Raw genomic sequence first — 14,206 nt, forward strand, 5'->3', positions numbered from 1 at the left:
ATGTAGGCCTTTATTTGTCAAAAGTTAAAGATATGGTTTGTATCTTTGGGGAATGGAAAATCCTTATAATCAACACAAAAGAAGGGGAGAGTATAGCTCTGGAAGAGGTTTGTTGGAGAGGAGAAGAATGTGTTCGAAATTACTTAAGTGGGGAAATATAAAGGGGGAAAATTAGGTTGTGATGGCTCCCCATCCCATCAGTTTGTGTGTACATGTGTGGGTAAAAGGATAAAATTTGGACCTTAATCCTGCAGACACTTAGTCACATGCATAAGATTTTAACATAGGGAAAGCAAACAAAATTGGATGTTTGCTTTTACATTAGACAGATTATCTGACTTTAGACTCAAAGGCTTTGATTAACCTTGTACAAGTGTAATGTTCTACCTCCAGTGTAAGTGAGCAGAGAATTCTGATTTGACCATGGTTTATATCCACTTTGCACAGATGTCATGACTATACAAGGCGCAAGACAGTGAGGAATATGGCCCATAGAGTTTCCCCTCTATTAGATTTGGAAGGGATGATGTTTACTAGCAGGCTGTTGGCTCTCTGAATGAGAAGATAGTTTGGGGTCCACATGGAGAAGGCCTGGTGCCTCTGCATAGCTTCCTGGATTTATGCCATACTCCCACAGGAGCATGGTTCCCTGTATGGTACTGCTCCCATGTTACCCTTGCTGCCCCCTCCCTCCAGCACAAGAAATGGATATCACTGAGTGGACAGGTAGGGTTGCCAGGTGTCTGTTTTTTTTACCAGAAAGCCTGATCGAAAAGGGACCCTGGCATCTCCAGTCAGCACAGCTGACCATGCTGCTAAAAGTCCTGTTGGCCGCAGCAGCCGGCTCCATGTGGCTCCCTGAAGCGGCCAGCATGTCTCTCCGTCTCCTAGGCACAGGAGGGCACCATGTGCTGCCCCTGCCTGTGGCGCAGGTGCCACCCTCAGCACCAGCTCTGCTGCTCCCATTGGCCAGGAACTGGAGCCAATGGGAGCTATGGAGGCGCCACCTGCAGATGGGGAGAGGGCGTGGAGCCCCCTGGCAGCCCCTGCTCCTAGGAGACAGAGGGACATGTCATTGCTTTCCGGGAGCCACCTGAGGTAAGCGCACAGAGCCTGCACCCCAAACCTCCTTCCACATCCAAACTGCCTGCCCCAGCCCTGAATCCCTCGGCCCCCATCCCCAACCCCCTCCTGCATCCCAAACCCCTCATCCCTAGCCCGACCCCAGAGCCTGCACCCCGAGCTGGAGCCCTCACTCCCTCCTGCACCCCAACCCCCTTGCCCCAGCCCCATGAAAATGAACGAGCGAGGGTGGGGGAGAACAAGCCAGGGAGGGATTGGGGATGGAGTGATCGGGGCAGGGCCTCGAGGAAGGGGCAGCAAGGGTGTTCGGTTTTCTGCAGTCGCAAAGTTGGCAACCCTATGGCAGACCATTGATATAAAATACTGCCGATAGGGTCAGGATTGATTTATGATGCCCAGTGTACACAGCTGAAGGGAGCGCTGGCTGGGCGCTGCCCACCCCTGCCCAGTGGTGGGTTGGGGGGGGGCGCGGAAGCTCTGCTAGGGGATTCTGAAGACAGCCCAGGGGCGGAGGAGGGGACAGGTGGGCCTGGGATGTCTAACCCCATAGTGCCCCTTTAAGACAAGAGCATCCGCAGCGCTGCAGGGCACCAAGAGCCCGCACTGCCTAGCCCTTGCCGTGTCTAACGGGACCGCAGGCTTCCCGGCGCCTCAGGACCCAACGGGCCAAGGGCAGCACTGCCTCACACCCCCTAGGGGTGTGGCTGAGACAATGGGGCCCCGCCTGCTCCCACTGAAGGGCATGGGGGGGGGAACCTCGATCGTAATCTGGGGGCCACAGGGTGGGCGCTGGCGAGCGCCGCTCCGGCTCCTGCCTGCGCCCCTCAGGCCGCGGCGTGGGCGGACCGTTCCGGGCCCGGGCCCGGGCAGGCGCGCTGCGGCCGCGAGGCGGAGAGGGAGGCTGGAGCGGGGGCTGCTCAGGTGGAGGGCGGCGCGCGCGGCCGGAGACGCGGGGCTGCGGGCCGGGGAAGCGAGCGCCCTGGTGTCACCCACGCCCCGCCCAGGCACCCCCCGAGCGCCGCGGGCTCCGAGAAGGTGCCCGCCCGGCGTTTGCTGCGGGAGCGCCGCTTCCCCGCGCCCTCCGCTTCGAAGTGAGTCCGGGCATCCGCGCTGCCCGCCCTGCTTCGCCGCACGGCCCCGCTGGGGCAGGCGGGTGAGGGGCGCCGCGCGGGGCTGCGCGCGGCCGGGGGGCTGCAGGGCTTCAGGGGCCCCGCATGGCCCCGGGAGGACGTATGCGGGTGTGGATGTTGCCTGGCACGTGGAGGAGGGGGTGCTGCCATGAGGGGTCCGTGTGGGGGGTAAATGCTACGGCTCTGCGGGGAGCCTGCTTGTTTTACTTGCATGGAAGATTAGATCTTGTGAAATTGTAACCTGCCACTCAGCCCCAGAGGCCGCTGCAAATGTGAAGGGCCGGCCACAGGACCTGCTCTTAGCTGGCTCCCCGTGTGCAGGATTTGCAGGAGGGTTTTGGGTGTGGGCTTAAATGCAGAACAGTCTCTCCCGTGGCTTAACTATAGAGCTAGAGGGAGTTCAAAGAAAGACAGCAAAGGTCATGCGGCGGGGGGGGGGGGGGTTGAATGGAAGCACTGTGGTGTATGAGCCCTGCAAGGTGCTGACACTTGTGCTGCCTGTCCATAGTTGCTCCTAGGGGACTGCATCGTGCACGTGGGTTAGATGACCAGTTTCGATTTCCAGGGCCAGACACCTGGGTCTATGACTTCTTATTTCCTGCTATGAAGTATTTAAATGAGCTGAATGTCACTGTCTCATTGTGACTATCTTCATGTGTGTTTTTAGGAAATGATGACTGGGGAGGGTGGGGGGAGAGAGGTCCTTTTGGCCTTGGAATTGCTTGGATTTGAGTTTAGTACATGGAGCAAATCATAAAATAATGTGCAGTTCTGCAGTAATGCACAGAAGCATTAGTATGCTTCTCTTCAGCCCTTTTCTAAGTGGTCTCACTTTGAACATTTAAAGCATGGTGTATGTTAAATAACGAATCCTCACAACAGCCCACTGTGGAAGGTGGTCTTATCGCCTGTTTTACAGAGGAGAAAACAGAGTAAAGTGATTTATCTAGGGTCGCATGATGAGACATTGTTAGTGCCAGGATTAAATCTCAGGAGCACTTCATTTCTGTAGTCTTCTTATTTCTCTAAACGAGTGTTTCTCAACCCACGTGGGGCATGACTCAGAAATGGGTCACTTCTCCTGGCAGTGAGGGGAAGTAATACCCTGTGGTTGCCAGGAATCCTGGGTGGGGAGGGCAGGGCAGGAAAAGAAAGACTTGCTTCTCTGCCCTCTCCTCTCCTTCAGCTCCAGCCATTGACGCTTCCTTGTCATCCTTGACAGTGCTCAGCTTCAGGGCTGGGGACACTTCATACCTATAGGTTCCCCTTGCTGTCCCTATCCACAGCAGCCCCAGCATCCAAAATATTTCTGTTATGTCTTCCTATGACTCACATGCTACAACAGCGTTATAATTGGTTACAGGATGATTATTTTTGGTTCATTTTGTTGATTGAGGATCCAAAAAAAGTTGAGAACCACTTCTTTTGGCTTAATGGCCTCTCCTTTTTAAAACTGTAATTGTGTAGACTGTACTTACGTTGCATGTGAAATTTGTAATAACAAAAACAAAGAACAGAGTTTTCTTAAATAACATTAGGTTCAAATTTGTTTTCTTTCTACACTCTAAGGAACATACGTTCTCTTCTGTTACATTGCATGGAGGAGGGCAATTTGTATTAACTTTGTTAAAACACAGACAGAAAATCCCTTGCATGGTTGCATATGCTTAAGCATGATGCTCCATGTAGGAGCAGCACTGTACAGTAGCAATAGTGCAAGACTTCCACAGTAGCCTAGAACAAACCTTTGAAGAGTATCCAGATTAGCCTTTACAAACATGTTAGCTATCTCAAGTTAATTGTTTTTTACCTTGAATTAAATGATTGCCAGTGTAATGAAGCGGAAGCACAAAAGATGTGAATGTTTGGTCTGCCGTCTATATAGAGCAGGGGTTTTCATAACAAATTTTTTGGGGCCTCGGAGTGCGGCCACCAACTCTTGCTGGTGGCCACTTTTACAATTTTAACTAAAATTCCTAATTAAGTTTAGGAAAGACAAGTAAATATGCCCACATACATGTCCAAATCATTGCAATTTATTTATGTTAGGATTTTTTGTAGACTCTAATAAAAATAATGTACACTTGTCTGTATTCTGTACTGGACCTAAACAGAGCAGAAACACAAGTAAGGTGCTTTGCATGTTCTTGTCTTTCTTGTTGTTGTTGCTTTTTTTTTAGACTTGCTAGCTACTAAGTCTGCTGCTGTGAAAAGTGATAAACATACAAATGTCACTTTTCACAACAGCAGATATAGTCAGCCCTGGACAAATTAAGCCCTGGATGGGGAAGTGGGTAGGGAGGCAGGGGGGCCAGAGGTGATGGAGACAGTGGGGGCCAGGAGGAATGGATGGGGGTGAGCCCAGGGCCAGAGCCCTCTTTCCGCCACCCGGGGAAAGTGGGGAACTCACTAGGAGCCTGCTCCTCCAGCATTTGTTTCCAGGGGGGGGCAGGACCCAACCCCTGCTGGAGGCCTCAGGGGAGGGGCCACTGCTTTGACCCCATCACTGCCCAGGAGCCTACGGCCGCACGAAAAGCCCCTAGTGGCCACATGTGGTCATGGCTGCCGCATTTGAGAAACGCTGATATAGAGCTGCCCTTAGTATTTTTGAGCAGAATCACAAAACAATTTAACTTCTCTCTAATTCCCAGTGATCAGACCAATACTCAGGAGCTGTCTGTTCGTTTTTGGAGTAAAAGTCATTTACAGTAGAATCTCAGAGTTATGAACACTTCGGGAATGGAGGTTGTTTATAACTCTGAACAAAACGTTAGGGTTGTTCTTTCAAAAGTTTACAACTGAACATTGATTTTATACAGCTTTGAAATTACTATGCGAAGAAAAATTCTGCTTTCCCTTTATTCTTTTAGTAGTTTACATTTATCACAGTACTGTACTTATATTCGCTTTTTAAAGTTTTTTGGTCTCTGCTGCAGCCTGATTGTGTACCTCCGGTTCCAAATGAGGTGTGTGGTTGACTGGTCAGTTCGTAACTCTGAGGTTCTACTGTACTTGATTCTTTGCCTCCTACTATCTTCACTCACTCATTTTAGTTAAAGGAAGGATCGTCTATCTCCTTGTGGGAGGTACAGTTATCTTCATTTTATAAGAAAGGTAAGGCAGAAGGTTTAAGTGATTTGATGAAGGCTGTAGAGAGGATTGGTGACAGAGCCAAGATTCATCTACTGGTTGTTTTGCTGTTGACTTCAGTAGGGCCAGGATTTCAACCCATGCATTTCCAGGGTCTTCCCTTAGCATACTAGATTAGCATACTAGATTATTGTCTTCTCTGAAGCAGTCCTTCCTTGTGACTGTTTAGCAGAAGTGCCCACAAGAGAGAGAATCTGCAATTACTGTGTTATGAAGCAAAGGTATATGTTATATGCAGATGTAATACGTGCAAATTAATTCTATTATTTACCTTTCTTATTCTTTATAAAACTGTTTTCCTTTGTCTAAGCCAGTAAATAACTTTCTTATAACCTTGAACAACGATGGTAAAAGTGGTTCACGTTTGAAAGAGAATTAAGATTAGCAAATTTGTAGGAAGCATAGGTAGCTGTAATACTTTTAAATGTGACTTTTGTGTTAATTACAGGTACCTGAATGTTAGTAAAGCTTTACTATTTTGGGCTACGATGTGCAAAACCAGTATATTTTTTGTGTGTGATAAAATATCTTACTGCCAGACATCAAATTTGTAGGCTGGAAGTATTTCATAACAACCTGGCCATGTAAAATCAAGCAATACCATAACCTTTAAACTGCAGTACTATAACACATGCAAAAAAAGGCTTTTTTAACTCAGATCTATAGTTATTACATCTGTTTGGTTTCATCCTGTACCAGAATGTAGGTTGTAAAGTCAATATATAAGTGTAAAATTGAAGGTTACTTCTAAGATAGCTTACACTTTCTTTTACTTACTGGTTAGGTAAGTGTTCTGGTTACATTTTACATTTTGTATTTTCAGACTTTTCGTTCATAAGTTTCATAACATTTATTAATGCTTTGTAACTGTGACACCTTTGAGGGGTGCCCATGACTATGGGTGACCTTGTTACCCCCCTTGCCTCCAGTGTGAGGGAGTCTATGTCTCGTAACTGGGCATCAGCTCCAATGCAACACCAGCCTTTCCAGCACTCTCCTCAGGACTTTGCCAGTCCTATCCTTGCCTTGCAGATTAACAGTAGGTGCACCCCAACCTTTGAGAAAAACCATGAAGAGGGTTCCTCTACAGCATCCAGTCCCTGTCACTGGATGCTCATAGAAATTGCCAAGTCTGCTGACTCCAAAGCCAGTACACACACCAGCTTCTTCGCTAAGCTGGGGACGCACGCTTTACTTTAATATTACAGCACTGAGATGAATTTATAGTAAAACCAAGAATACGTTTGTTAATAAAGAACAGAGATTTAAGTGAGACTAAGCAAAGATAATGAAAACAAAAATGATTACAAATAAAACAAAAGTATAACATGCTTCTGAGATACTGCATATAACCTTGGCAGGCCCCAGTCTTTGTCAAAAGCAGTTTTTCTCACCTACAGCTGTTTCTCATGCTCAGCACCACCAACCCACATGGTTGGGGCTTCACTGTTCATGGATGCAAAGAGCACTGACCTATTCGTTCCCTCAGTGATAGATAACGAAAGAATTCTTTCCCCTTCTTCTTGCAGTCCAGAAAAGCTTTGAAATGTATTCTTTTGATATGTACCTGAGATAAAGTTTCTCTCTCTTGCTGTGTGTTCTTTGTGATGCCAAGACACCAGGTCCATTTTTCACATTTTCTTGTTAATTTGCATTTCGTGTTGACTCAAATATAGTCACCATTGTCTTTGGTTAACCCTGCTCAATTTAAATTATAGACAGGGAGATAATTACTTTACTTTCCCTCCTATCTGGAAGGAAACCTGTTTTCTCTCTTTGTTCGGTCACAGACTTTAAAGCATCATATCACTAAGTATCCGTAGTTCTTCATATAGTGTTAATACACACATTTCACAATTATATTACTGGCCAGCGTGTTATAAGTTTTCATTTGATACCTAATAGATATTCTTTTTAGATAAATGCCATTGCAGCAAGGTTAGGTGTATAATGAGTTTGTCAGGCCTGACACGTTGTTGACACACAGCAGTGAACCAGCAAAGGGCCTCTCTGGGTATGTCTATACTACCCGCTGGATCGGCAGACACCGATCTATCCCGGGGGGGGGGGGGGAGGGAGTGGTGTCAATTTATCGCATCTAGTCTAGACGCGATAAATCGACTACCGAGCGCTCTCCCGTCCACCTCAGTACTCCACTGCTGTGAGAGGCGCAGGCAGAGTTGACAGGGGAGCGGCAGCAGTTGACTAACCACATCAAAGGCACTGCGGTGAGTAGGTCTAAGTGCGTTGACACGTAGCTGAAGTTGCGTAACTTAGATCGATTTCCCCCCCAGTGTAGACCAGGCCTCTGTCACAGTAACATTTTCTTAATTTGTTAGTTCTAAATGTGTCTTGGAGCTATTCGTTCCAAACAGAAAAGAAAGAAAAAAAAAGTACATATGTGATAGTGACATTTAAGAACAGTTTTAGCATTCAGAATTTAGTGCCACATAAAGATGTGTTTGGACCCATGGGCTGAAACTATGTGCTTCTAAGCTCCCTTGTGACTCGTCAGGTTGTAGCCACAGTCTCTGGCACCATTTCTAGAGAATAGGACCCAGTGGTGTAGCTGTCACGCACCCCCCATGACCAGTGCTGATTCCCTCTCCTTCCCTCCCTCCAACACTCCAGTTGCTCAACAAACACATGCAACTCCCATCGATCTCAATGTAAGTTGTTGTTTTTCATGTGAACCAGGGGCAATATATTGTCCTAAGTGATAATGTGCTTTTCAATCAACTTTTAAACTGACAGATGTCATTAGAGTGAGGTATTTTAGCCTTAGTAGTAGTTGATGGGTCTAGCAGGCTACAGTGTAGAGCGGCGCTGAAAGGGCCAAATTTTGTCCATTACGAGTTATGTACATGTGCAGCAAATTTAGGCATATAGGGTGAGAGGGCTTTTTTTTTGTTTTGTTTTTTTAAGGGTGATTAGGTACAAATGGTGATTAGGTACCTATCGCCTACCCATAAATGCTAATTGGATTTAAGTTAGCTATTCCTTACAATAGCAAGAGGCACCACCAGGTCAAATCCATGTTGGAAAGGTTTATCTGTGGGCTCCTTTTACTACAGAATCTACATAATATATGGGCACAAATAAACACATTTTTTACCTTATGTGTTCTGGAGCAAGCCTCATAGATGCTTCTACCTGAGTGTTTAGTTTGCCTATATGCAATATGCAGAGGGCCTCCATGCTTTGTAATTTTTTTCTTTTTTTAAACAGATGTTAGGTTTTGGTATGTCACCTTTATCTCGCACATTTTGAGTAAGCAATTTGTATTCTGTTGTGTTTTCATACTTGGTATTGTAAAATAGTGAAAGGGAAACATTACCCATTTGGTCATTCCAGAAGTGTTAAAAATTAGGACAATAGGATTTGTAATATATATTGGAACTTATTCATGATGAGACGTGTTACGTTTTATCAAATTACTCAGAAGAGAAATGGATACGCATCTCTTTGAATGGCAAGATCTTGCATTGGGAATTACAGGGATACTCTTTGCATGTCTTCTGTAGGAGCCTTTCTTTTTAGCCTGCTTTCACACTGGAAATGCTAGTCACTACGGTAGTGATGACTTCATATATTGCGCTAGATTTTTGCAGGATCTCCTTATCCATTGTAAATTTTATTTATTTAGATCTATAGAGTTCCTGTCCAGGACTATAGGAATCCTTGCCATATATTTAAAAATTCAAACTAATCATTCAAACAAAAATAAATGCAGCGGCTTTCCTCCCAAAAAAACTTGCCCCAGCCACAGATCCAGATACTGTGGCACTGTTGACGTGGAGAGAGGGTTGTTATTTCTGAGTGAGTGTGTGTGCAAAAGCAGACACCTATCTCACATGGTAGACTCCAAAACTGACTTGTTATGTGGGAAATTTCACTCTGACTACACTTACACAGGAACGTCTGATGCATACCCAAAATTTATGCATTTAGATTCATGTCACCGTCTCTGCTGGTGTGCATTTGACTCCTGAGAAATTTATACAGTATGTGAGTACACTACATTTTGCAGATCTGGGTCCCTGTCTAATCCATTAGATTGGGATCCCTAGGGCCACTTGAGAGAGGTTACCAAACCTGCAGCTGCAGAGTTCCTATGTTGGAACGGATGGGCTGTCCACCCCAAGCAATGGCTTTAATTGTTTTCAAAGCTGCCAGTAGGTTTCTGTCTAAACTGATCCTTTTTTTTTTTTTCTTTTTAAAGCTGTTATGTTTGGCAAGTTTCTTTTTTAGCGTTTGGTAATAATTCTTTACCGAATGCTAGAAAGCAAACTTCCTGAATATAACCCTAAAACCTAAACCACTGACCTCCTTAAAATGTAGACATAAAACTCTATGTACGCACTAATGACAGGTTTCAGAGTAACAGCCGTGTTAGTCTGTATTCACAAAAAGAAAAGGAGTACTTGTGGCACCTTAGAGACTAACCAATTTATTTGAGCGTGAGCTTTCGTGAGCTACAGCTCACTTCATCGGATGCGTACTGTGGATGAAGTGAGCTGTAGCTCACGAAAGCTCATGCTCAAATAAATTGGTTAGTCTCTAAGGTGCCACAAGTACTCCTTTTCTTTTTATGTACGCACTGTCATTCGCTAGTAGCACTAGAATAAAGCTTCATGACTGAGGCACAAAACACCTTTTCCCTTCCCTAACAAACCACCTCTAAGCTTTCAAGACCCAGATATGGAAAAGTGTCCCTGGTATTTTTCATTCTAGCATGTTGAGGAGGAGCTTCTTGCTGTGTTTAGGATTTGACCTACACATAGCAGTCAGCTCTGGGACTTCACAAAAATGCATATTAGGTTTAAAATAATATGCTAGTGGGATAATATCTGTGTCAAATTTTCAAAATTATCTTATTCTTGTGAAATAAAGGGACTACAGCAGCGGAACCAATCACCAGGGAATCTCCAACATTAAGTGGTTCTCCAGATGGGGCAGTAGCAGAGGAAATGCTCCATGTCCCTTTTTTCCAACCATCCCTGGAGCTGAGGACATGTAGGGTATATAATCGGCAAAGGGGCATGGCTGAAGCACTGCTCTACTTCAGCTATTCTTGGCTATCGGAAGCACACCTAGGGGCCAACTGGAGCTGAATAGAAGCTACAGTAGCCCAGAGACTGCGCTTAATGTATTCTGGGAGCAGGGCAGGGCCTGGAATAAAGGAAACACAACACCCTTTCCTGTACCAAGAACAGCTCAGCTAGAGTGAAGAATCAGGTTCAGTGTTCTTAGGAACCAAAGTTTGCATTGAGATTGGATGGTAAATGTTGCATAAGAACTTGTATAGAATATATTTTTCTACTATGCAAGGTTATGATTAGGTTGGACCTCCCATTTATGAGATAATCAATTGTGACATGTCCTATACTGTGGTTTTTTTTTTTTTTTTTGCTTGTCATCAAACCATATATGTTACTGTTGCTCTGAGCATATATCAGTTAGGAGGATAATTTCTCTACATGTACATCAGGTTATGTAGGCAGCTAAGCTGCAGAGTCTGGATTTGCCAGCCAAAACATCGACCTTTGTTTGTAACTCATGTGAACCCTGAAATCTGTGCAAGAGATTATCCTTAATTGGCAACTTCCTGTTTTAAGAGATTACCCTAAATATATATATATGTGTGTGTGTGTATATCTATATCTAAAATATAATAATTCTGCTCAACCTTTAACAGATTTCCTGTATTATTAGGGTTTGAGGTGGAGTTATTGACGTGCAGAAGGAGTGGAGGTGTGGAAAGCCCTTCCATAGTAACCAAACACACTTGGGGTATGTCTATACTACGAAATTAGGTTAAATTTATAGAAGTTGGTTTTTTAGAAATCGTTTTTATATATTCGAGTGTGTGTGTCCCCACAGAAAATGCTCTAAGTGCATTAAGTGCATTAACTCGGTGGAGTGCTTCCACAGTACCGAGGCAAGCATCGACTTCCGGAGTGTTGCACTGTGGGTAGCTATCCCACAGTTCCCACAGTCTCTGCTGCCCATTGGAATTCTGGGTTGAGATCCCAGTGTCTGATGGGGCTAAAACATTGTCGCGGGTGGTTCTGGGTACATATCGTCAGGCCCCCGTTCCCTCCCTCCCTCCCTCCATGAAAGCAGCAGCAGACAATCTTCACTAGCCTCTGGGAAGGAGAAGATTCTGTGATCATTGAAACACATGCAGCTGGTGGAGAAAAAAAAAGGGATAGCGGTATTTAAAAAGACACATTTTATAAAACAGTGGCTACACTCTTCCAGGGTAAACCTTGCTGTTAACATTACGTACATAGCACATATGCTTTCGTTACAAGGTCGCATTTTGCCTCCCCCCACCGCGTGGCTACCCCCTCAACCCTCCCCCCTCCCCGTGGCTAACAGTGGGGAACATTTCTGTTCAGCCACAGGCAAACAGCCCAGCAGGAACGGGCACCTCTGAGTGTCCCCTGAAGAAAAGCACCCTATTTCAACCAGGTGACCATGAATGATATCTCACTCTCCTGAGGATAACACAGAGAGATAAAGAACGGATGTTGTTTGAACACCAGCAAACATACACTGCAATGCTTTGTTGTACAATGATTACTGGCCTGGAGTGGTAAAGTGTCCTACCATGGAGGACGCAATAAGGCTGCCCTCCCCAGAAACTTTTTGCAAAGGCTTTGGGAGTACATCCAGGAGAGCCGCGAATGCCAGGGCAAATTAATCCTTTCACATGCTTGCTTTTAAACCATGTATAGTATTTTAAAAGGTACACTCACCGGAGGTCCCTTCTCTGCCTGCCGGGTCCAGGAGGCAGCCTTGGGTGGGTTCGGGAGGTACCAGGGTGAGAAACAGTTCCTGGCTGTCGGGGAAAACTGGTTTCTCCGCTTGCTTGCTGTGAGCTATCTACAACCTCCTCCTCCTCATCATCTTCTTCGTCCCCAAAACCTGCTTCTGTGTTGCCTCCATCTCCATTGAAGGAGTCAAACAACATGGCTGGGGTAGTGGTGGCTGAACCCCCTAAAATGGAATGCAGCTCATCATAGAAGCGGCATGTTTGGGGCTCTGACCTGGAGCGGCCGTTCGCCTCTCTGGTTTTCTGGTAGGCTTGCCTCAGCTCCTTAAGTTTCACGCAGCACTGCTTCGGGTCCCTGTTATGGCCTCTGTCCTTCATGCCCTGGGAGATTTTGACAAAGGTTTTGGCATTTCGAAAACTGGAACGGAGTTCTGATAGCACGGATTCCTCTCCCCATACAGTGATCAGATCCCGTACCTCCCGTTCAGTCCATGCTGGAGCTCTTTTGGGATTCTGGGACTCCATCATGGTCACCTCTGCTGATGAGCTCTGCCAGGTCACCTCTGCTGATGAGCTCTGCATGGTCACCTGCAGCTTGCCACGCTGGCCAAACAGGAAATGAGATTCAAAAGTTCGCGGTTCTTTTCCTGTCTACCTGGCCAGTGCATCTGAGTTGAGAGTGCTGTCCAGAGCGGTCACAATGGAGCACTCTGGGATGGCTCCCGGAGGCCAATACCGTCGAATTGTGCCACAGTACCCCAAATTCGACCCGGCAAGGCCTATTTAAGCACTAATCCACTTGTCAGGGGTGGAATAAGGAAATCGATTTTAAGAGCCCTTTAAGTCGAAAAAAAGGGCTTCATCGTGTGGACGGGTGCAGGTTTACATCGATTTAACGCTGCTAAATTCGACCTAAAGTCCTAGTGTAGACGAGGGCTTGGTGTATTGAGGATACAGTCCCATCCTTGCTGGTGTGCGTTTGATGACTTTTAAGAAGTCTTTATGAGCCTTTCCCTTATAGGAGAAAGTCACCTTAAGCTAACTGTGAAGGTATGCATTGCTACCATTCCATATAAAGAGAAGGAACTGTCCACCTTTGGATATCATTGTAGAGTGAAGGGAATGAAATCCAACATAAAGTACTTTTTATAGAATCATAGGATTGGAAGGCAGCCTGAGAGATCATCTAGTTCAGTCCCATGCACTCATGCCAGGACTAAGTATTATCTAGACCATCCTTGAGAGGTGTTTTGTCTAACCTCCTCTTAAAAAACATCCTATGATGGAGATTCCACAACCTCCCTACGCAAATTGTTCCAGTGCTTAACTACCCTGACAGCTAGGAAGTTTTTCCTAATGTCCAATCTGAACTTCCCTTGTTGCAATTTAAGCGCATTGCTTCTTGTCCTATTCTCAGGTGTTAATGAGAAATTTTTTTCTCGCTCCTCCTTGTAACAACCTTTTATGTACTTGAAAACTGTTATCATGTCCCCCCCCCCCAGTCTTCTCTTTTCCAGACTAAACAAACCCATTTTTTTCAATCTTTCCTTGTAGGTCATGTTTTCTAGACCTTTAATCATCTTTGTTGCTCTCCTCTGGACTTTCTCCAATTTGTCCACATCTTTCCTAAAATGTGACACCCAGAACTGGGCACAATATTCCAGTTGAGGCCTAATCAGTGCACAGTAGAGCAGAAGAATTACTTTTTGTGTCTTGCTTACAACACTCGTGCTAGTACATTCCAGAATGCTGTTTGCTTGTTTTACAACGATGTTACACTGTTCCCTCGTATTTAGCTTGTGATCCATTATGACCTCCCGATCCCTGTCTGCAGTACTGCTTCCTAGGGAGTAATTGCCATTTTGTATGTGTGCACCTTATTGTTCCTTCCTAGGTGAAGTACTTTGCATGTGTCCTTATTGAATTTCATCCTATTTACTTCAGACCCTTTCTTCAGTTTGTCCAGATCATTTTGAATTTTAATCCTATCCTCCAAAGCACTTGCAACCCCTCCCAGATATGTATCATCGGCAAACTTTATAAGTGTACTCTCTATGCCATT

General features: G+C 45.5%; 1 protein-coding gene across 1 annotated transcript in view; it reads left to right on the forward strand.

The window, feature by feature from the left end:
- Positions 1-2,094: 2,094 nt before the first annotated feature.
- The window catches only part of EYA1 (EYA transcriptional coactivator and phosphatase 1), a 221,901-nt gene continuing 209,789 nt past the window's right edge, over positions 2,095-14,206 (forward strand). The window contains exon 1 of the mRNA XM_043539493.1: positions 2,095-2,174. The gene's annotated coding sequence lies outside the window, so the exon portion shown is untranslated. The remainder of the gene's footprint in view (positions 2,175-14,206) is intronic.

This window comes from Chelonia mydas, chromosome 2 (genome assembly GCF_015237465.2).
Source record: "Chelonia mydas isolate rCheMyd1 chromosome 2, rCheMyd1.pri.v2, whole genome shotgun sequence".
Taxonomy (NCBI): Eukaryota; Metazoa; Chordata; order Testudines; family Cheloniidae; genus Chelonia; species Chelonia mydas.